The sequence below is a fragment of the Callithrix jacchus genome, chromosome 6 (genome assembly GCF_049354715.1).
Source record: "Callithrix jacchus isolate 240 chromosome 6, calJac240_pri, whole genome shotgun sequence".
Taxonomy (NCBI): domain Eukaryota; kingdom Metazoa; phylum Chordata; class Mammalia; order Primates; family Cebidae; genus Callithrix; species Callithrix jacchus.
Window position 1 is genome coordinate 36,579,165 of NC_133507.1, and position 21,124 is coordinate 36,600,288.

The window sequence follows — 21,124 nt, forward strand, 5'->3', positions numbered from 1 at the left end:
GGCCAAGGCAGCTCCAGAGGAGTCCCACAACAATGTCCCCCTGAGGTGGCAGTGGCACCTGTGGGGACCACTAGCAGCCATGGGCTTAGGGAAAGTGGGGATCAAGGCCCAGCTTCTGTGTCCTGTCAGAGAAAGGCTGAGCACCCCCTCAGGGGAGGATTAACTTCCATGTGAGGCCTCCTGACGTCACCAGGCAGCAGCCCCAGGCCGTAAAATCCCTGTCTCCAATTCAGGAAGAAGAGTCTTGAGATTCCTATGCCTAGAAAAAGTAACAACTGGATGGGGCACGGTGGCTCATACCTGTAATCCCAGCACTTTGGGAAGGCGAGGTGGGTGGATAATGAGGTCAGGTGTTCAAGACCAGCCTGACCAACAAGGTGAAACACTGTCTCTACTAAAAATACAAAAAAAAAAAAAAATTAACTGGGTGTGGTGGCGTGTGCCTGTAATCCCAGGTACTCGGGAAGCTGAGGCAGGAGAATCGCTTGAACCCAGGAGGCAGAGGTTGCAGTAAACTGAGATTGCACCGCTGCACTCCAGCCTGGGCAACAGAGATGACTCTGTCTCAAAAAAAAAAAAAGGAAAAGTAACAACTGATACAGATCCCAAATAAGAAAAAGAGGAAGACAATTCTGCCCTCCCTCAGGAAGTTTCCATTGCTGCATCTAGACCTAGGCCAGGATGGCACAGTAGAAGCAGGACACCTGTTTCTTGTCGTGGTAATACAGCAAACACCTGAAGCTCTCAGGGCAAGACCAGTTCATTGCAACTCATCTGCAAGTCAGAACCGAATACAGACCAGCTCGGTGATGACACTGGAGAAGAGCATCAGTCTCCAGGTGGCATTAGTGAGGACAAAGAAGAGACATTGATCAGTGAAGAGGAGACATTCAAAGATGACCCAAGAGATGAGACCTACAAACCCCTCTTAGAAAGGGAAACCCCAGGGCTGGGCACGGTGGCTCACGCCTGTAATCCCAGCACTTTGGGAGGCCGAGGCAGATGGATCACCTGAGGTCAGGAGTTCGGGACCAGCCTGGCTAACATGGTGAAACCCCATCTAACATGGTGAAACCCTGTCTCTACTAAAAATACAAAAAAATTAGCCGAGTGTGGGGGCAGGCACCTGCATGCAGTCCAGCTACTTGGGAGGCAGAGGCAGGAGAATCACTTGAACCCAGGAGGCAGAGGTTGCAGTGAGCCGAGGGAGGCCACACCAGCCTGGGCAACAAAAACAAAAATCTGTGTCCCTGCTCCCCAAAAAAATAGCATGATGTAGAATCTTCCTACCAGTTTTCCTGCAACATCTGTGGCAAAAGATTTGAGAAGGACATCGTAGTGGCACACAAAGCAAAAAGCCACCCTGAGGTGCTGATTGAAGAAGCTCTGGCTGCCAACACAAGTACCCTCATCATCAGCACAGATATTTTGGGCACTAACCCAGAGTCCTTGACACAGCCTTCAGATGGTCAGGGTTTTCCTTTTCTTCCTGAGCCCTTGGGAAACTCAACCTCTGAAGGATGCCTACCACTAGAAGCTGAAAGGATGTCAGGGTCATACTGCAGTGGGATGGGACAGGTGAGCCTGATGGCTGATGGGAAAAGCTTTGTGGGAAGCAGTCCCAGTGAGGGCACCGAAGGGCTGCTCATGAACTCGGATGCTATCACAGAGGCTCTGATTGAAGATTCAGACTACCGGAACTTAGTGAAAGATAAGGTCTACCGGACCTTAGTGGAAGGGAAGACTTGGAGCACTGGGACAGTTCAGACTTTGTATTTAAAAGTAAAAAGAACCAAAAAACAATTTTTTTTTTTCTGAGACGGAGTTTCGCTCTTGTTACCCAGACTGGAGTGCAATGGCGTGATCTCGGCTCACTGCAACCTTCGCCTCCTGGGTTCAGGCAATTCTCCTGCCTCAGCCTCCTGAGTAGCTGGGATTACAGGCACGCACCACCATGCCCAGCTAATTTTTTATATTTTTAGTAGAGACGGGGTTTCACCATGTTGACCAGGATGGTCTCGATCTCTTGACCTCATGATCCACCTGCCTTGGCCTCCCAAAGTGCTGGGATTACAGGCTTGAGCCACCGCGCCCAGCCCCCAAAAATTTTTTTAAGCATTTAAAATCTAGTAGCCAGATGCAGTGGCTCACGCCTGTAATCCCAGCACTTTAGGAGGCCAAGGTGGGCAGATCACCTGAGGTCTGGAGTTCAAGACCAGCTTGACCAAAGTGAAGAAACCCCATCTCTACTAAAAATACAAAATTAGCTGGATGTGATGGCACATGCCTGTAATCCCAACTACTCGGGAGGCTGAGGCAGAATTGCTTGAATCAGGGAGATGGAGGTTGTGGTGAGTCAAGATCGCACCATTGCACTCCAGCCTGGGCAACAAAAGCGAAACTGCATCTCAAAAATAAAATAAAATCTAGTAAAAATAAAAATAAACCAAAAAAGTTTGCCTCTTGTATCACTTGAGCTCAGGAGTTTGAGACCAGCCTGGCCAACATGGTGAAACCTGGTCTCTACTAAAAATACAAAAATTAGTCAGATGTGGTGAACCATGCCTATGGTACCCAGCTGCTCGGGAGGCAGAGGTGGGAGAATCGCTTGAACCCAGGAAAAAGAGGTTGTAGTGCGCTGAGATTGTGCCACTGCCCTCCAGACTGGGGGACAGAGTGAGACTGTCTCAAAAAAAAATTAATAAATAGGCCGGGAGTGGTGGCTCATGCCTGTAATCCCAGCACTTTGGGAGGCCAAGGCGGGTGGATCACAAGGTCAGAAGTTTGAAACCAGCCTTGCCAACATAGTGAAACCTCATCTCTACTAAAAATACAAAAAAGTTTAAAAATATGTAAAAAATAAAATAAAATAAATTAGCCAGGGGTGGTGGCAGGCGCTTGTAATCTCAGGTACTTGGGAGGCTGAGGCAGGAGAATTGCTTGAACCCAGTCGGTGAAGGTTGCAGTAGCCAAGATCGGACCATTGCACTCCAGCCCCAGTGACAGTGCGAGACTCTCTCAATAAATAAATAAATAAAAATTAAAGTCTGCCTCTGTATCACTAATGCTCTTAAACAAAATTACGAAAACTGTTTTAAGGAAACATTGGGGAATAGTGAAAATATTAATCTATTGATGAGAACCTCTTTCTTTCTTTTCTTTCTCTTTCTTTTTTCTTTTCTTTTCTTTTTTCTTTCTTTGATGGAGTTTCTCTCTGTTGCCAGGCTGGAGTGCAGTGGTGCAATCTTGGCTCACTGCAACCTCTGCCTGGCTAATTTTTTAATTTTAGTAGAGATGGGGTTTCACCATATTGGCCATGCTGATCTCAAACTCCTGACTTTGTGATCTGCCCACCTCAGCCTCCCAAAGTGCTGGGATTACAGGAGCGAGCCACCATGCCTGGCCTATTTTTATTCTTTTTTTTGAGACAGAGTCTTGCCTCCTGGGTTCAAGCTTCTGGAGTAACTAGGATTACAGGCACACACCATCACACCCAGCCAATTTTTATATTTTTGGTTGAGACAGGGTTTTCCCATGTTGGCGAGGCTAGTCTTGAACTCCTGGCCTCAAGTGATCCGTGTACCTTGGCCTCCCAAAGTGCTGGTGTGAGCCACCACACTCGGCTGAAAACCTAATTCCTAATTAAGTTTGCCTTTTCAGTGGACATATAACCTATATGTTGAATTTAGAAAACAGTCTGGGCGCCATGGCTCATGCCTGTAATTCCAGCACTTTTAGAGGTGAAGGCAAGAGTATTGTTGAGCCCAGAAGTTGGAGACCAGCTTGGGAAGCATAGCAAGACCCTGTCTGATTAAAAAGCAAAAAGAGGTTGGGCGCGGTGGCTCACGCCTGTAATCCCAGCACTTTGGGAGGCCGAGGCGGGCGGATCATGAAATCAAGAGATCGAGACCATCCTGGCCAACACGGTGAAACCCTGTCTCTACTAAATATACGAAAATTAGCTGGGTGTGGTGGCACGTGCCTGTAGTCCCAGTTACTTGGGAAGCTGAGGCAGGAGAATTGCTTGAACCCAGGAGGCGGAGGCTGCAGTGAGCTGACATTGCACCACTGCACTCCAGCCTGGCACCTGGCAATGGAGAAATACTGTCTCAAAAAAAAAAAAAAAAAAAAAGCAGAAAGAAAGTAAGATAGAAGATGAAGAAAAAAAACTCAACATGTTCACCTTTTAGGTTTGCAATATTTATATTTTGTAATGCTACTAATGTGGGCCCTGCACAGGAATACTTCCGGTCTGTTTGTAAATTCAGACCAACTTCTGTTTCCCAAGTCATATAAACATGCTGACACCATGCATGTCCCAAATGCATTCTCCTTATGAATACAGAGTTTAACACATCTTCATATTCAAAGGGAACAGGGAACAGGAAGTTTTGAGATATTTGAAAAACAATACTTTTTAAACTTAGCAGTGACAGAAGAAATAAACGATGGAAAGACTTGATCATGTAAAAATTTAAAACTTAAAAATCACTTCTTTTTGGAGATGGCCTTGCTCTGTTGTCCAAGCTGTTCTCAAACTCCTGAGAGATCACCCATTTCGGTCTCCCAAAGAACTGGGATTACAGGCATGAGCCACCACGCCTGGTCACCATTTTCTTTCTTGCACCATTTTGGACATTTTATGTCTTCTATATGTTTTTACCAGCTATTGTAAAATTTTTAACACTCATAATTTTTAATTTTTTTTGTTTTTTTGAGACAGGGTCTCACTCTGTCACCCAGGGAGTGCAGGGACATGATTGTGGCTCACTGCAGCCTTGACCTCCCTGGGCTTAGACGATCCTCCCACCTTGGCCTTTCAAGTAGCTGGGACTACAGGTGCATGCCACCATGCTCAGCTAATTTTTGTATTTTTTGTAGAGTTTTTTTTGTTTTGTTTTGTTTTGAAAGAGGGTCTCCCTCTGTCGCCCAGGCTGGAGTGCAGTGGCATGATCATGGCTTACTGCAACCTTTGCCTCCTGGGTTCATGCGATTCTCCTACCTCACCCTCCCGAGTAGCTGGGATGGCGGCTGTATACCACCTCACCCAGCTATTTTTTTTTTTTTTAGTAGAGGCAGGGTTTCACTGTGTTGACCAGACTGGTTTCAAACTCCTGACCTTGTGATCCACCTGCCTCGGCCTCCCAAAGTGCTGGGATTACAGGCGTGAGCCTTTTCTTAATATAAGGAAGCACATCCATCTATTTTCCTTATATTCCACCCCCTAGGCCGAGGGAGACATAAGTTTTGGGCACACAGGCTTCACATAAGTCTGGGCACACAGGCCTGATACACAGGCTTGGCACACAGGGCTGGGACACACAGGTCTGACACATAGACTTTATACATAGGTTACAGCCATACAGGGAGCAACAACTCCAGGTTATGGTGGGCAACCACCCATGTCTTCATTACCCTAGTGCTGCTTTATACATTAAGCCAGATGTTTTTGTTCCCCTCCCTTTGAGGGTATTGAGGCAGGCAACAACAGGTTACCATTCTTCCCATATCTGGTCAAAGGAGGTCATCCTTTCTCCTATAGGTCTTGCCACATGGCTTGGCCCTACATGGGCCGGTGACCAACTGGCCACTTCCTTAACTTCTAGGTAGTTAACCACAAGATTAAGCCTCAAAAAACTGCCCAGTTATTGGTGCAGATTACCACAGGTGTCACCTCTTCGGTGATCACCATCCAGCTCTGAGTTCAGCCCATTGGCCACTTTGTCCACACCTGGCATCAAACCATATGGTGTCAGTACTAGGCTGGACTGCGACAGCAGCCCAGACAGCAGTAGCACCTCAGATAGACCCATTTGTATGCCATGCCTCAGCAGGAATGGGGGCATCCTTCCTTAAACAGTGAAGGCTCAGGGTCTAGGGGTACCTCAGGCCCCACAGCCTTATCTTGCATTAGGACTACAGGTCCCAAGACCTCTTGCGACTTTGCTACTTAGGGGCTTGTACTAAGCATACTCTGCTGCTCTAAGTAGGTGCCCCCCCTTTGCCAAAGTGGATGTCTGTGATGTCCCAGTCCAGGAGTTGTTACCCATGAACATATCCACCTCAGTATTAGGTAAATCATCTGCATGATGACTGTAGCCTGTCCTGCATGCTCTCATGGGCCTGAAGGGTGGCATATACAGCTGCCAGCTGTTTCTGTATCAAAGAATACTGGAGCTCAGCTCCCTTCCATAGTTGGGACCAAAAACCTACTGACATTCTCAGGTGTTCTGCGTGCTACCACAGGCCCCAACTAAAACCATCTGTGGTCACATGCACATCCAGCTCAAATGGGCACCCCTGGCCAACTGCCCATAGGGCTTGTGCCTGCTGAATAGCCCGCCTGGCTGCTAGGAAGGCGGTCTCAGCCACATCCCACTCTCACGCAAGAGGGTCATTGCCACTTCTAAATCTTCAAGAGAATCAGAGGTTAACATAATATTATCAATGATACCATGACATATGATGGGGCTATAGCCCTGTGGCAACACTGAAATTTCATTGTCACCCTTCCATGAAGGCAAACTGGTCTTGGCTCTCTGGAAAAGAATGCATTAGCCAAGTCCACCACATAGCATTACTGTCCCAATTCTGCTGTCAGGCAGTCAATCTAGTCTGTGATAGATGGCACAGCTGCCAAGCCATGCAAGATATCCACCTCTAGAATGTATTTACATAAGCGGCCGATGCCAAGGTACAAACATACAGGTTTCACTTTCATTGATCAGTTTTCATAGCTGTCTCTGCAGCCTTGCCTAGAAACTTATCCAGGTTCCATAGACAAGGGTATAATCTTAAAAAATAAAAAAAGGGTATAATCTACACTGGTACCTACTAGCACCAGCACCCACTGTACAAATTAAACAGAGGGGGCTCTATACCCCTGCCTGGCTGCAGCATGTAGTCTGAGCCGAAGTGCCTGGGTGGGATGAAGCTGTGCATCAATGCCCTTCTCCCCATTGGGCATTTTCTGGAATTGCTGCTCAGGAGACAACTGTTTTCACAAAGTTAAGAGAACTTCAGGCCAGGCGTGGTGACTTACACCTGGAATCCCAGCACTTTGGGAGGCTGAGGCAGGCAGATCATGAGGTCAGGAGTTTGAGACTAGCCTGGCCAACATGGTAAAACCCTGCCTCTAAAAATATAAAAATTAGCTGGGCACAGTGGTGCGCACCTGTAGTCCCATCTACTTGGGAAGCTGAGGCAGAAGAATCCCTTGAACTTGGGAAGCAGAGGTTGCAGTGAGCCAAGATCATGCCACTGCATTCCAGCCTGGGTGACAGAGTGAGACTCCATCTCAAAAAAAAAAAAAAAAAAAAAACTGGCCGGGCGTGGTGGCTCACGCGTGTAATCCAAGCACTTTGGAGGCCAAGGCGGGCGGATCACCTGACGTCAGGAGTTCAAGGCCAGCCTGACCAACATGGTGAAACCCCATCTTTAAAAAAAAAGAACTAGCCGGGCGCAGTGGCTCACGCCTATAATCCCAGCACTTTGGGAGGCTGAGGCGGGTGGATCACAAGGTCAAGAAATCGAGACCATCCTGGTCAACAATGTGAAACCCCGTCTCTACTAAAAATACAAAAAAAATTAGCCGGGCATGGTGGCGCACGCCTGTAGTCCCAGCTACTCGGGAGGCTGAGGCAGGAGAATTGCTTGAACCCAGAAGGCGGAGGTTGCAGTGAGCTGAGATCTCAAAAAAAAAAAAAAGAACTTCATTGGGCTGCTTATAGATTTTTTTCTTGGTCAATCCTGGCCAAAATCAAAGCTATCCACATCTATGAGCATGTCACTCTTTTTGGGTCCCCCTTTCTCCCATTAGGAAGCCCCTTGTGGGTGGGGCATCTTCCCCTTCTTTATGGCATGGACCCGTGGGTCCTGCTGATGACCTTCTGATGGACCACTGGGCAAGCCCGCATCAGGGGTTCTTCCTCCTCGGTATCAGGCCAATTGGAGGTCTCTGGCCAAGATCACGGACCCAGGCCTGCAGTTACAGCAGCCTCTAATTCTTTTTCCAAGCTCTGTAGCTGGGCCTCCAGGAACCTGCCTGCGCCTGGAGGTCCCCATTCATAGCAGCTTCTAACTCATTTTCCAAGCTGTGTAGCTGGGCCTCTAGGTGCCCTGCCTGCACCTGGAGGGCCCTCACCTGCACTGCATTTCTCAGGGTCTGGGTGTGTACTTCTCGTAGCACAGTAAAAAATGCTCATCCAACTCTGCTGGCAAAAGCTCACTCCTTCTCAGTGCTCCATGCTTCCAGCCGCCCCAGTGCCTTCTCCATGCTTGCAGATGGACCCATCCATTGCTGCCCAGCTTACCACTGGAGCCCATCTGAGTAGCAAAGCTGCCAGCGGGTACCACAGCCCATGCTGCAGCCACACGGCAGACTCAAAATCAGCGGGGACCAAAGGCTGACTCACCCCAGGATCCTGTTTGGATGTCAGGTTCTAGCCCAAATTGACATCTGAAGGGTGATGGGTAGCTGGGAAAGCACTTGAGTAAGTGTAGACAGTTTGATATGGCTTTACTCTTCCTCTAAGTGTGAGTGAGTCATATGTACAGTGTCAGAAGGGTAGTTATGCCTTTTACAGACAATAGGGTCTCCAAGCCAAGCACAAACTTTCGTGGGTAATCACATAATGCACCTCACATGGTGTGGTTACATAACAAGTGGATTTTGCGCCTGTGCTCCAAACTTACTGAGTCACGCTGTACTGGTTCTGCCTTGGCCTATTCTTGACCACAGCACGTCCTTTTTCCTTAGACCACTGCACTCCAGCCTCAGCCTAGGCAACATACAAAGACATAGAAGACTTAATCTCAAAAAAAAAAAAAAAGGCAGGGGGGAGCTAGTTTAAATAATAATAGGTTGTCACCCTATATAAGATTCTACAGTGGGCATGGTGGCTTACACCTGTAATCCTAGCACTTTGGGAGGCCAAGGTGGGTGGATCACTTGAGGCCAGGAGTTCGAGACCAGCTTGGTCAACGTGGTGAAACGCCATCTCTACTAAAAATACAAAAATTAGCTGGGCATGGTGGCATGCACCTATAATCCCAGCTACTCTGGAGGTTGAGGCAGAGATTGTAGTGAGATGAGATCGCACCACTGCACTCTAGCCTGGGTGACAGAGTGAGACTCCATCTCAATTAAAAAAAAAAGATCCTATGAAGCGGCTGTTGGCAAGTCTTGGGTTCTTCAGGGTCTAGTCCAAACTGACCTTTTTCTGAAACTTGCTTCTGCCAGTAAACGAATTCTCAGAAAGCAGAGGTGGTTTTCAAGATATTTAACAACCTAGGGGCTGCTGGCCTTAGTAAGGCCAGGCATTAGCCCTCCAATTGCTGGATGTGAGACCCTGAGACGGGTGGTCAGAGGTTACTTAGGCAAATATTTCAATATTGTAATAACTGTTATAGCCCCCAGGGAACTCCCTGGCTGAATCTCTCTCTCACACAGGCTGAGGCCCTGTTACTCCCAGATTCATTTGCATTGGAAATAGAGGAGGAGTGGCGCCCATGATCATTGAGCCCAGGTGTTTGTGGTTAGCCACTGTCAAGTGTTTCATGTATCTGATTGAAACTTCACTCGCAATCCTTGGGGAATTTTAAAAAACACTCTAAGGGCCGGGTGCGGTGGCTCATGCCTGTAATCCCAGCACTTTGGGAAGCTGAGGTGGGGGGATCACAAGGTCAAGAGATCAAGACTATCCTGGCCAACACAGTGAAACCCCATCTCCACAAAAATCAGCTGGGTGTGGTGGTGCACGCCTGTAGTCCCAGCTACTCGGGAGGCTGAGGCAGGAAAATTGCTTGAATCTCCGGGAGGTGAAGATTACAGTGAGCCGAGATCGTACCACTGTACTCCAGACTGGTGCCTGGCGACACAGCGAGACTCTGTCTCAAAAAGTTAAAAAAAAAAAAACCGCTCTAAGACAGGCCTTCCTGCTTTTACGGTCTAGTGCTCTTATAACCTTCTTATAATTTGGATATTTCATGAATTAAACAAAGTTTATTGAGTACTCACCATATCGACTGTGACAAAAACAGAGAACAAGGCTGGTGCAAGTGCAGTAGTGTTTACAATTGCTTGATTATCACCAGTTACAGATTTATTTGTTCCTTCTCCATTCCCATTGCTTCACTTGACTAGCCTGTAAAAAAGAAGTATAAGATGACAAGGTTCCAGATCTCCCACAGCCTATATTCTGGTCAGGACATACAGACCTAAAAAAAAGCAGCCTGGGAACATGTGTTAAATTAGATATGGCATATATTAGTCTGTTTTCATGCTGCTGATAAAGACATTCCCAAGACTGGGCAATTTACAAAATATAGAGCTTTATTGTACTTACAGTTCCACATGGCTGGGAGGCCTCACAAACATGGCAGAAGGTAAAGAGGATCGAGTCACATCTTACATGGATGGTGGCAGGCAAACAGAGAGCTTGTGCAGGGAAACTCCCATTCTTAAAACCATCTGATCTCGTGAGACTCATTATCATGAGAACAGCATAGTCCTACCCCATCATTCAATCACCTCCCACCAGGTTCCTTCTATGACACATGGGAATCATAGGAGTTACAATTCAAGATGAAATTTGAGTGGGGACACAGGCAAACCACATCATTCCACACCTGGCTCCTCCCAAATCTCATGTCCTCATGTTTCAAAACCAGTCATGCCTTCCCAACAGTCCCCCTAAGTCTTAACTCATTTCAGCATTAACTCAAAAGTCCACAGTCCAAAGTCTCATCTGAGACAAGGCAAATTCCTTCCACCTATGAGCCTGTAAAATCAAAAGCAAGCTAGTTACTTCCTAGATACAATGGGGGTACAAGTATTGGGTAAATACAGCCATCCCAAATGGGAGAAATTGACCAAAACAAAGGGGTTACAGGGCCCATGCAAGTCCAAAATCCAGCGAGGCAGTCAATTTTTTTTTTTTAATTCAGTCTCCATGGAGACTGCCAAAAATTGCCAACGCTGATTATATTCAAGTCGTCATAGCGGGATATTGGGAAAAGTTTTCAATTAGCAATAATCGCACCTTGGGTAAACCTCATTGGCTACAATACTGTCACTGTGCAAAGCTGGCAGTCAAATTTTAAAGGTCCAAAATGATCTCCTTTGATTCCTAGTCTCACATCCAGGTCTTGCTAATGCAAGAGGTGGGTTCCCACAGTCTTGGGCAGCTCCACCCCTGTGGCTTTGCAAGGTACAGCCTTCCTCCTGGCTGCTTTCATGGGCTAGTGTTGAGTGCCTGCAGCTTTTCCAGGTGCATGGTTCAAGCTGTTGGTGGATCTACGTGCAGCCTTTCCAGGTGCATAGTGCAACCTGTCAGTGGGTCTGGAAGACAGTGGTCCTCTTCTCACAGCTTCACTAGGGATTCTGTGAGGGGGGCTCCTACCTCATGTTTCCCGTCAACACTGCCCTAGCAGAGGTTCTCCATGAGGGCCCCGCCCCTGCAGCAAACTTCTGCCTGGGTATCCAGGCATTTACATACATCCTCTGAAATCTAGACAGAGGTTTCCAAACCTCAATTTGTAACTTCTGTGCACCCAAAGGCTCAACACCAAGTGGAAGCTGCCAAGGCTTGGGGTTCTGCCCTCTGAAGCAACAGCTTGAACTGTACCTTGGCCTCTTTTAGTCATGGATGCACTGGCTGGGACTCAGGGCACCAAGTCCCTAGACTACACACAGCAGAGGGACCCTGGGCCTGGTCCACAAAAATGTTTTCATGGACCAGGCCCAGGGTTAGAATATAGCATTTAAATAGGAGTATTAATATTGCCACTATTATTGAGGACACTATAGGCCACAACCACAACAGTAGAGTTTGTTTGATACCTGCTAGCCATTCTGATGGGTTATACTACTGGTTTGCCTTCAGCAGGTGTTACTGTACTTTACCAGAAGCATTAGTATAAAAGTAACTTTTTTTGGCCGGGCGCGGTAGCTCACCCCTATAATCCCAGCACTTTGGGAGGCCGAGGCAGGTGGATCATGAGGTCAAGAGATCGAGACCATCCTGGTCAACATGGTGAAACCCCAACTCTACTAAAAATACAAAAATTAGCTGGGCATGTGGTGTGCGCCTGTAGTCCCAGCTACTCGGGAGGCTGAGGCAGGAGAATTGCTTGAATCCAGGAGGTGGAGGTTGCAGTGAACTGAGATCGTGCCATTGCACTCCAGCCTGGGTAACAAGAGCGAAACTCCGTCTCCAAAAAAAAAAAAAAAAAAAAAGTAACTTTTTTTATGGCTAAGTGGCATTAGATTGAATGGCTAGAGTAACTTTATATTTTATTTATTTATTTTTATCATTAATTTTTGAGACAGAGTGTTACTCTGTTGCCTAGGCTGGAGTACACTGGTGGGATCTCAGCTCACTGCAACCTCCACCTCCCAGGTTCAATTGATTCTCCTGCCTCAGCCTCCCAAAAAGCTGGAATTACAGGTGTGTGCCACCATGCCTGGCTGTTTTTTGCATTTTTAGTAGAGCTGGGGTTTCACCATGTAGAACAGGCTGATCTCGAACTTCAGACCTCAGGTGATTCACCATCCTTGGTATCCCAAAGTGCTAGGATTACAGGCATGTGCCTGGCCAAGGTGATTACTTTTAAGAAAGACTTCACAAGCATTAACAACCTGTTTGACTGTTTTTATTAAGTTCTCTCTTGAAAAATATCTCTGAGCACACTGATAAGTTTTATCCTTTCCTAAGTGAAAAGCTTGGTGAAGGATTTTTAAGAATTTTCCACGGGCTGGAGGCTGACAAGCTTGCTATCCTCTGTAGCCATCCTGAGGGCTGGAAAGTGTACCCTTGACAGATGGCCCATTCTGTCTCTGCAGGGGAGTACTGAGGCTTAATTTCTCTTATGGAACCTTCCCGGATTAGAGGGGCTTTAAGTGTGTCGATACCCTGAGGCTTCCTTGCTGCTGACTTGGCTGCCTGATGAGCTAACTTGTTTCCTTTGGCTATTTAATTTGTTCCCTTCTGATGTCCCTTACAATGCATTACTGCTACCTCTCTTGGAAGGAATATTGAGGATAATAAGCTGTCAATTTCCTGGCTATATATATATATATATATTTTTTTTTTTTTTTTGAGATGGAGTTTCGCTCTTGTTACTCAGGCTGGAGTGCAATGGCGCGATCTCGGCTCATCGCAACCTCCGCCTCTTGGGTTCAGGCAATTCTCCTGCTTCAGCCTCCCCAGTAGCTGGGATTACAGGTACATGCCACCATGCCCAGCTAATTTTTTGTATTTTTAGTAGAGACGGGGTTTCACCATGTTGACCAGGATGGTCTCGATCTCTTGACCTCGTGATCCACCTGCCTCGGCCTCCCAAAGTGCTCCTGGCAGTACTTTATAGGGGATCCATTAGCAGTAAGAAAGTGTCTTTCTTTCCAAATGGCAGCATGAGCATGAAGAACCAAGAAAGTATACTTGGAGTCAGTGTAAATGTTGGCTAGCTTTCCCTTGCTTAACTCAAGGGCTCTTGTAAGAGCTATCAAGTTAGCTAGCTGAGCCCTTGTGCCTGGAGAGAGGGGTGCACTTTTAATAATATCATTCAGAGTGACTACTGCATATCCTGCTTTATGGACTCCCTGCTTCAGAATGGAACTTCCATCCATGAAGAAGGTCCAATCTGGATGTATTGGGACTACAGCCTCATTAATGAGGTAGAGGTCCTGAATTAATCTCCATTCCTCATTGGGTTTTTGCACTCCTAATATTGGGGTGTTGTGGGACCCGTTACAGGGTTTGAGGAGGCCCTGCATCTTTAGGTTAATAATGGCTTCTAGCTGGGCACGGTGGCTCAAGCCTGTAATCCCAGCATTTTGGGAGGCCGAGGTGGGTGGATCACGAGGTCAAGAGATCGAGACCATCCTGGTCAACAAGGTGAAACTCTGTCTCTACTAAAAACACAAAAATTAGCTGGGCATGGTGGTGCGCGCCTGTAGTCCCAGCTACTCGGGAGACTGAGGCAGGAGAATTGCTTGAACCCAGAAGGCGGAGGTTGCAGTGAGCCGAGATCGTGCCATTGCACTCCAGTCTGGGTAACAACAGCGAAGCTCCGTCTCAAAAATAAAAATTAAATAAATAAATAAATAATAATGGCTTCTAGCACTTTCCTAGCTTCTGGCTTTAGGGGATATTGTTTCTGGTTAGGAAGAAGTAGAATCCTTATGATGGATCTGAACTGGCCTATCCTTCCTTGAATTGCCCACACTTTGGATTAATATTAGCTTCCACCAGCGGGAAGAGTTTGTCTGGGGCCATAAGGATGCTGGCCCCCATGCAAGCTAACTGTCTTTACCCAATAAAGGAGTGGGATTTTTTAGGCATTATTAAAAAGACATGTGTAAATAATAGGTTCCCCAGCTACGACTAAGGGGTTGAGAAAAATATCAGGTTAGAACCTTTCCTGAGATGCCCATCATGGTTGTGCTATGGGAAGAGGGGAGTCTTATATTAGAGAGAAGAGAGAGGCTGGCTCCAGTGTCCAGAAGGAGGTCCACCCTCCTTTCTTCAATTTCCAGAATCACCTGGAGTTCCTATGCAGTAATGGCAGTTCGAGCTGGTGGAGCATCTGTGAGACTGGTTCTGAATCCAGTGACCTCCATCTCCAGGGGCAGTCCAATTTCCAACAGTCTCTGCCACAGGTTGAACAGGGTCGAGGTGGCTTCCTCTTACTGCCTGGGTACTCCTTCTTAAAGCACCCTCACTTGCCACACCAGTAGCAACTAGCAGATGTACCTTGGGGATCCTGGACTTTGCAAGGCTGCAAAGCAGCTGCTAGAGCCTCTGTCCTTCTCTCGTGTTTACTTTTTTTCTCCTGTGTCTCCTCCTGGTCTCCATTATGAAAGACCGAAATGGCCTCCTACAGGAGGTTTACCAAGGTGCTAACTGGCCCTATAACCTGCTTCTTCAATTTCCTTCTAATATTGGGAGCTGCCTATATAATAAACTTGTCCTTTAGGATGAGCTGTCCCTTGACTGAATCAGGGAATAAAGAGGTGTGTTTTATGAGTGCCTCTCTTAGTCCTTCCACAAAGGCTGTGGGATTCTTATATGGCTCTTTGTCTATCACGAATAGTTTAGAGTAATTAAGAGGTTTGGCCTGGCTGGGCACAGTGGCTCATGCCTCTAATCCCAGCATTCTGGGAGGTTGAGGCAGAGAGATCACAGGGTCAGGAGTTTGAGAACAGCCTGAGCAACATGGTGAAACCCTGTCTCTACTAAAAATACAAAAATTAGCCAGGTGTGGTGGTGTGTGCCTGTATTCCCAGCTACTCAGGAGGCTGAGGCAGGAGAATAACTTGAACCCGGGAGGCGGAGGTTGCAGTGAGCCAAGAATGAGCCACTACACTCTAGCCTGGGTGACAGCAACACTTTGTCTCAAAAAAAAAAAAAAAAAAGAGGTTTGGCCCTAGTTTTTCATAGGCCCTCCAATATGCACATTAAAAAGTGTTTCCTTTTCCAAATTGAAAAGGGGTTCCATTCTGTGGAGTTATTGGGGTTCCAATCAGGGTTGTCAAAAGGTACTATCTCTCTTCCTATTGGGAATGATGGTTCCCCTATTTCTTAACATTCCTATTTTCTCTTTCCTTTCCTGGCCTACTACAGGAGACATATTGCTCATCTCTGAACTTACCTGCTGCCTGCAGAGTTGCTGTTTTTCAGCTGTGGTCAGGTTTTGGCTTAAGAGCAGCATAACATCTCTCTATGAGAGATAAAATACCTGAGTTAAATTTTGGAAAGCTTCTTATTTTTATTTTTTTTTGAGATGGAGTTTTGCTCTTGTTGCCCAGGCTGGAGTGCAATGGTATGATCTCGGCTCATTGCAACTTCCACCTCCTGGGTTAAGTGATTCTCCTGCCTCAGCCTTCTGAGTGGCTGGGATTACATGCATGCACCACCACACCTGGCTAATTTTGTATTTTTAGTAGAGACAGGGTTTCTTCATGTTGGTCAGGCTGGTCTTGAACTCCCTACCTCAGGTGATCTGCCCATCTCAGCCTCCTAAAGTGCTGGGATTACAGGTGTGAGCCACTGTGCCCAGCAGAATTTTGGAAAGCTTCTATATACCTATTGGGGTCATCAGAAAATCAGCCTAAGCCTCTCTTTATTTGCCTAAGGAGGTCTTGCAATAAGAAAGGAACTTGAACCCTAATGGTATTACCTCCATTGGGCATTTCCTGTAGAGGTAAGAGTGAAGCTGGGGGAGTGCAGAGTTTTGGAGGTGGTGGAGCTGGAGGGGCTTATGGTGCAGTTGGAGGGGGCCCCAAAAGGGGGAAAAAGTGGCTCAGACACTCACTAGCTGCCTCAGATGGTTGCCTGGAAGTTGCTTCTCTAGTTTTGGAGAATCATTTCCTTTGGGCCTGCCTGATATGATTGCTAAAAAAGTGGGGTCAATTGTGTAACACCTCCAGAGGTCTAGCAAGAAGGCCATTCCCATGTGCAAAAGAAAATGAGCCAATGTTTTCTCAAAGTCTTTGAGTTAAAGCAGTCCCAGTGCTTCAGTATGCACTCCAGAGGAGTACAGGCTGAAGATGGTCTGTTATCCAACTAAAAAGAAAAGTGAGAAGATGGTGTTGCTTTGGTCTCCTTCCTTTCCTTTGGAATGGCCCAGGGTGGATGATAAGACTGGGTGTGTTCCCTTAACTGTTTTCTTTCCTTAGTTCCTGAGCCCAGGCATCTGTGAAAGGTGCTGTCCATGGATGCATGTGTGACCCTCTGCCATGGAACCAGAGGAACTAAGAGATTGGCATTTGTCATGCTCACCCTGGCAGCACTAGTCCTCCACTTGTGATTTTCCTTTGACTTCTTAGACTTGTGTGTTCTGTATGATTCCCTGATAAATGGATCTTGGGAGAGACTTACATAAGTTGTATTTGGGCAAGGCCCCTTAATGGACAGAGTGTGCTGGTTTGAGCTCTGTATTTGTAATTATGGCTTGGACTAAAGTATTTATTCTTAGGCAATGGCTGTGGTTAACTTCTGGACATAAAATTCCCTTACTATGGAAGTTCCATTTTGATTGGAGATAGAGTAGATGCCTTAAAAGAATGTAGGGACTGACTGGCAGTTTTCCTGCTGATGGGACAGTATTGAGACCAAAATTTGGTTTTGGAGGACATTTTTCTCCTCATTGTTGAAGACAGAGTTTTCCTGTTCACAGAAGGGGGCAAAAAGCCCAGTCTAGTAGAGGAGCGCAAAAAGGGAGGAGAATTGGGAAGCTAGAGTGTTTTGGCAAAGGACCAACAATGTGCTTCTTGGAGAGGATTCCTGTTCCACTAGATGGCTCTGTTGACCTTAAAATGCCATGTGCTCTGTGGGCCAAGGGTAAAGAAAGACATATTCACTGGGGTGGTAGTTTCCTAAAAAAAATCTCAAAAATGGCAATCCTTTGAGCTATATTCCCAGTTACTATGGCATTTGCTTATCCTGCCTAACAGAATTATTTCCCTGAACTGTAAAAATTCCCTCAGCACTGCAGACAGTGCTGTCACAAACAGGAAGGGAGGAAAATTATGATAGAAAAAGCTGGAGATCCTGTTGCTGACACCCAACAAAGTCAGGGGCTGAAGTTAGTCCAGAAGCCTTGGGGTAACACCAGGGTGTTGCCCTGGCCAGGAACCATGGATTGCCTCTGGACCTCTTCCAGCCCCACATTATGGCTAGGTTCTCTATTAAAGGAAACCAGTTTAAAACAGCCAACATGCACAGCACCCTGAAGGCACTGAAGGATTCACCAAGTTCTCCCCAGAAAGCGTCCTGCCTGAGGCATGAGAATGGTGGCATGCCCTAAAGGCATCTAGATGGCCATCAGATGCCGAGTATTTTGTTTAATTTTAAAATGGAGGATGAGAGGTTTTGAAATAAAAGGAAAGGGTTGGGGTCTGTTCTTATACTCACCCTTCCAATGAATCTACCTTGGATCTCTGATGAGCCTCTGCAATGAAGCAGGGTTGTTGGCTGGGGCAAATACCTGAGATTCATTGTCTTACAGCCACAGAGCACTAGGGTGCAGACACACAGAATGAGGTTCATAGCAGAAGTTTAATTAGTGAATGACAGAGAAGAGCTCTCTGCGCGTAGGTGTCCTGGAGAAAATGGGTTGCTGCTTCTGCAATGAAGGGCAGGAGATTTTATAGATGAGCTTGAGGAGGTGGTGTTCGATTTACATAGGGCATGAAAGATTGGGCTAGGCATGGTGGATCATGCCTGTAATCCAGCACTTTGGGAGGCTGAGGCAGGTGGATCGTCTATTGGATACAGTGAGTTCTAAAGTTCTCTTCAAAGAATGTCAGCATGTTCAGCTCTCTTATTCTTTAATTCTCTATTTTAAAGTTTAACTTCCTTGTAATTCCTTCTCCACAGATTCAGTAGTTCACATCTGCTCCCCACTCCATCTTGACTCATCCCGGTCACCTGATCACCCCTGGCTACCTGTTCTGACACGCCTTTAACCGTCCTTCCGCCAAAACACCAACCCTGCCACTCCAGTTCAGACCCCTGCTCTTTTTAAAATAGCCAATCGGGATTGGTCTAGCTTGTGCTGTCTAACCCTAGCCAATAGGGGACAACACAGCAGTAGAGATGACCCCTGTCAGGCATAAGTACCCCTTCTCCCCTTGTCCAAGTGTGCAGTGGCCACCATTGCTCCATCCATGTGCCCTGCACCCTTCTACAGAAGTAAACTGCCTTGCTGGGAGGATTCATCTTTGAATGATATTTCTTTTGCACTATTGAAGTTTACTTATAACAACCTGAAGTCGGGAGATCAAGACCAGCCTGAGCAACATGAAGAAATCGTGTCTCTACTAAAAATACAAAATGAGCTGGGCATGGTGGCATATGCCTGTAATCCCAGATACTCAGGAGGCTGAGGCAGATGAATCACTTGAACCCGGGAGGTAGAGGTTGCGGTGAGCCCAGATCCTGACGTTGCACTCCAGCCTGGACAACAAGAGTAAGACTCTGTCTCATTAAAAAAAAAAAAAAAAAAAAAAAAAAACAGAAAGATTGGTCAGACCAGGTGTGCCATTTGCATAGTGTGTGAAGAGGCTGGCAGCCCCACCCTAATCTTTTATTATGCAGATGATTCTCTATCTGACACCATGTTGGTGACAAAGAAACGGGAAGACAGAGCTTCTATGTGGAACATTCTTGGCTTCCAGGTAGCCGTTTTCTATTGGCACAACTGTTGGCATTTACCTGTGCAAGCTTCTGGCTTATCTATGGCTGCAGCTCAATTTTTCAGGCTGCTCTTTGTCAGAAATGATCTTGGGGCTGCTTTTTGTTAAAAGAAAAGCCTTTCCAAGGACTCCTTTACCCTCACTATCTGCCTAAATAATTCCTTTCTAGCTCCTGTATCACAGGATCCAGTTATGAGAAAAGCTACCGGGGGGAGGGAGGTGAGGAAGGTAGAGTTGGGGAGGGGGTCAGAAGTGTGAGTGCAGAAGAAACAAGCTGGAGTGGCTGGAGCTTCTTGAGTCAGGAAAAAATTTAAACACCTGTTTCTGGTGTAAACAGACCTGGATTATGGCTCATGAGGTTTGGATTTCATATCCAGCACGTTGGTACGTTGTTTGGAGGTTCTAAACAAGAAGAATGAGATCTGATTTTTCTTGAGATTGAATCTTGCTCCGCCACTCAGGCTGGAGTGTAGGGGCACGATCTAGGCTCATTGTAACCTCCATCTCCCAGGTTCAAGCAATTCTCCTGCTTCAGCCTCCCAAGTAGCTGGAATTACAGGCGCATGCTGCCACGCTCAGCTAATTTTTTGTATTTTTGGTAGAGATGGGGTTTTGCCATGCTGGCCAGGCTGGTCTCCGACTCCTGACCTCAAGTGATTCAGCCACCTTGGCCTCCCGAAGTGCTGGGATTACAGTTGTGAGCCACTGTGCCCAGCCAATTTTTGCATTTTTATTAGAGATGGGGTTTTGCCATGTTGGCCAGCTGGTCTCAAGTGACCTACCAGCCTTGCCCTCCTAAAGTGTTAGGATTACAGGCAGAGCCACCGCACCCGACCTGATTTTGTTTTGAACAGGTCATTCTGACTGCGGTGTAGAAAGTACATTGCAGGTGGGTGGGAGGGGAAACAGATGAAAGGGAATCGGGGAGGATAGGTGACCATTACCGCAGTAAGCACGAATGGATTGGATTAGAGCAGGGCTCAACACACCTTTCTTTCGTAAAGGGTCAGAGAACATTTCAGGCTTTGTGGGCTACTTAATGCTTTCTGTCATATGCACTTAGTCTTTTTTTTTTTTTTTTTTTTTTTAGTTTTTAGGAATGGAGGTCTTGCTATGTCACCTGGGCTGGTGTCAAACTCTTGGATGGAAGGAATCTCTGTGACTCAGTCTTCTGAGTAGCTGGGACTACAGCTGCAGATCACCATACCCAACTTCTTTTTCTTTCTATAAATAACCCTTCAAAAATGTAAAAGCCTTCTTAACTAGACTTCAGGCATAGTCTGTTGATATCCAGATCAGAATGATAGCAGTACAGGTGAAATATGATCGGGTTAGCAATTTACTTTTTTCCTTTTTTTTTGAGATGCCCAGGCTGGTGTGCAGTGGCACGATCTCGGCTCACTGCAACCTCCATCTTCCAGGTTCAAGCAATTCTCCTGCCTCAATATCCTGAGAAGCTGGTACTATCGGAGCACACCACCATACCTGGCTAATTTTTGTAGTTTTGTAGAGACAGGGTTTGTCATGTTGGCCAGGCTGGTCTTGAACTCCTGACCTCAGGTGATCTACCTGCCTTGACCTCCCAAAGTGCTAGGATTACAGGCATGAGCCACTGCACCTGGCCTTAGTTTCAAGACTGAACCATATTATTAAATTTTACCAAGTAGGAAGATAAAACTCGGAAAAATCAGTATCATGCAATCAGTAAGTTACAAGTAAGATGAAAATTCTGGAAAAGATTTGAACCCAGGATTGTAAGACAAATGGAATTCCTAGAGATGGAAAAGTATTTAGAACACATGGGGATGGGGCTTTAATGGGAGCATTAACGTATTCCCAAAGCCTAAGGCAAACCCTGGGCTGGGTATTTGAATTTGCCAAGTGTTCCTAGAATTTCTGTAACATCATTGTTATGGAGTTAAG

General features: G+C 46.5%; 1 non-coding gene across 1 annotated transcript; it reads right to left on the reverse strand.

Moving 5' to 3' along the window:
• Positions 1-10,947: 10,947 nt before the first annotated feature.
• LOC118154835 (U4 spliceosomal RNA) lies at positions 10,948-11,087 on the reverse strand. The gene has a single exon (XR_004745093.3). It is a non-coding gene; the product is annotated as a U4 spliceosomal RNA (small nuclear RNA).
• Positions 11,088-21,124: the final 10,037 nt, after the last annotated feature.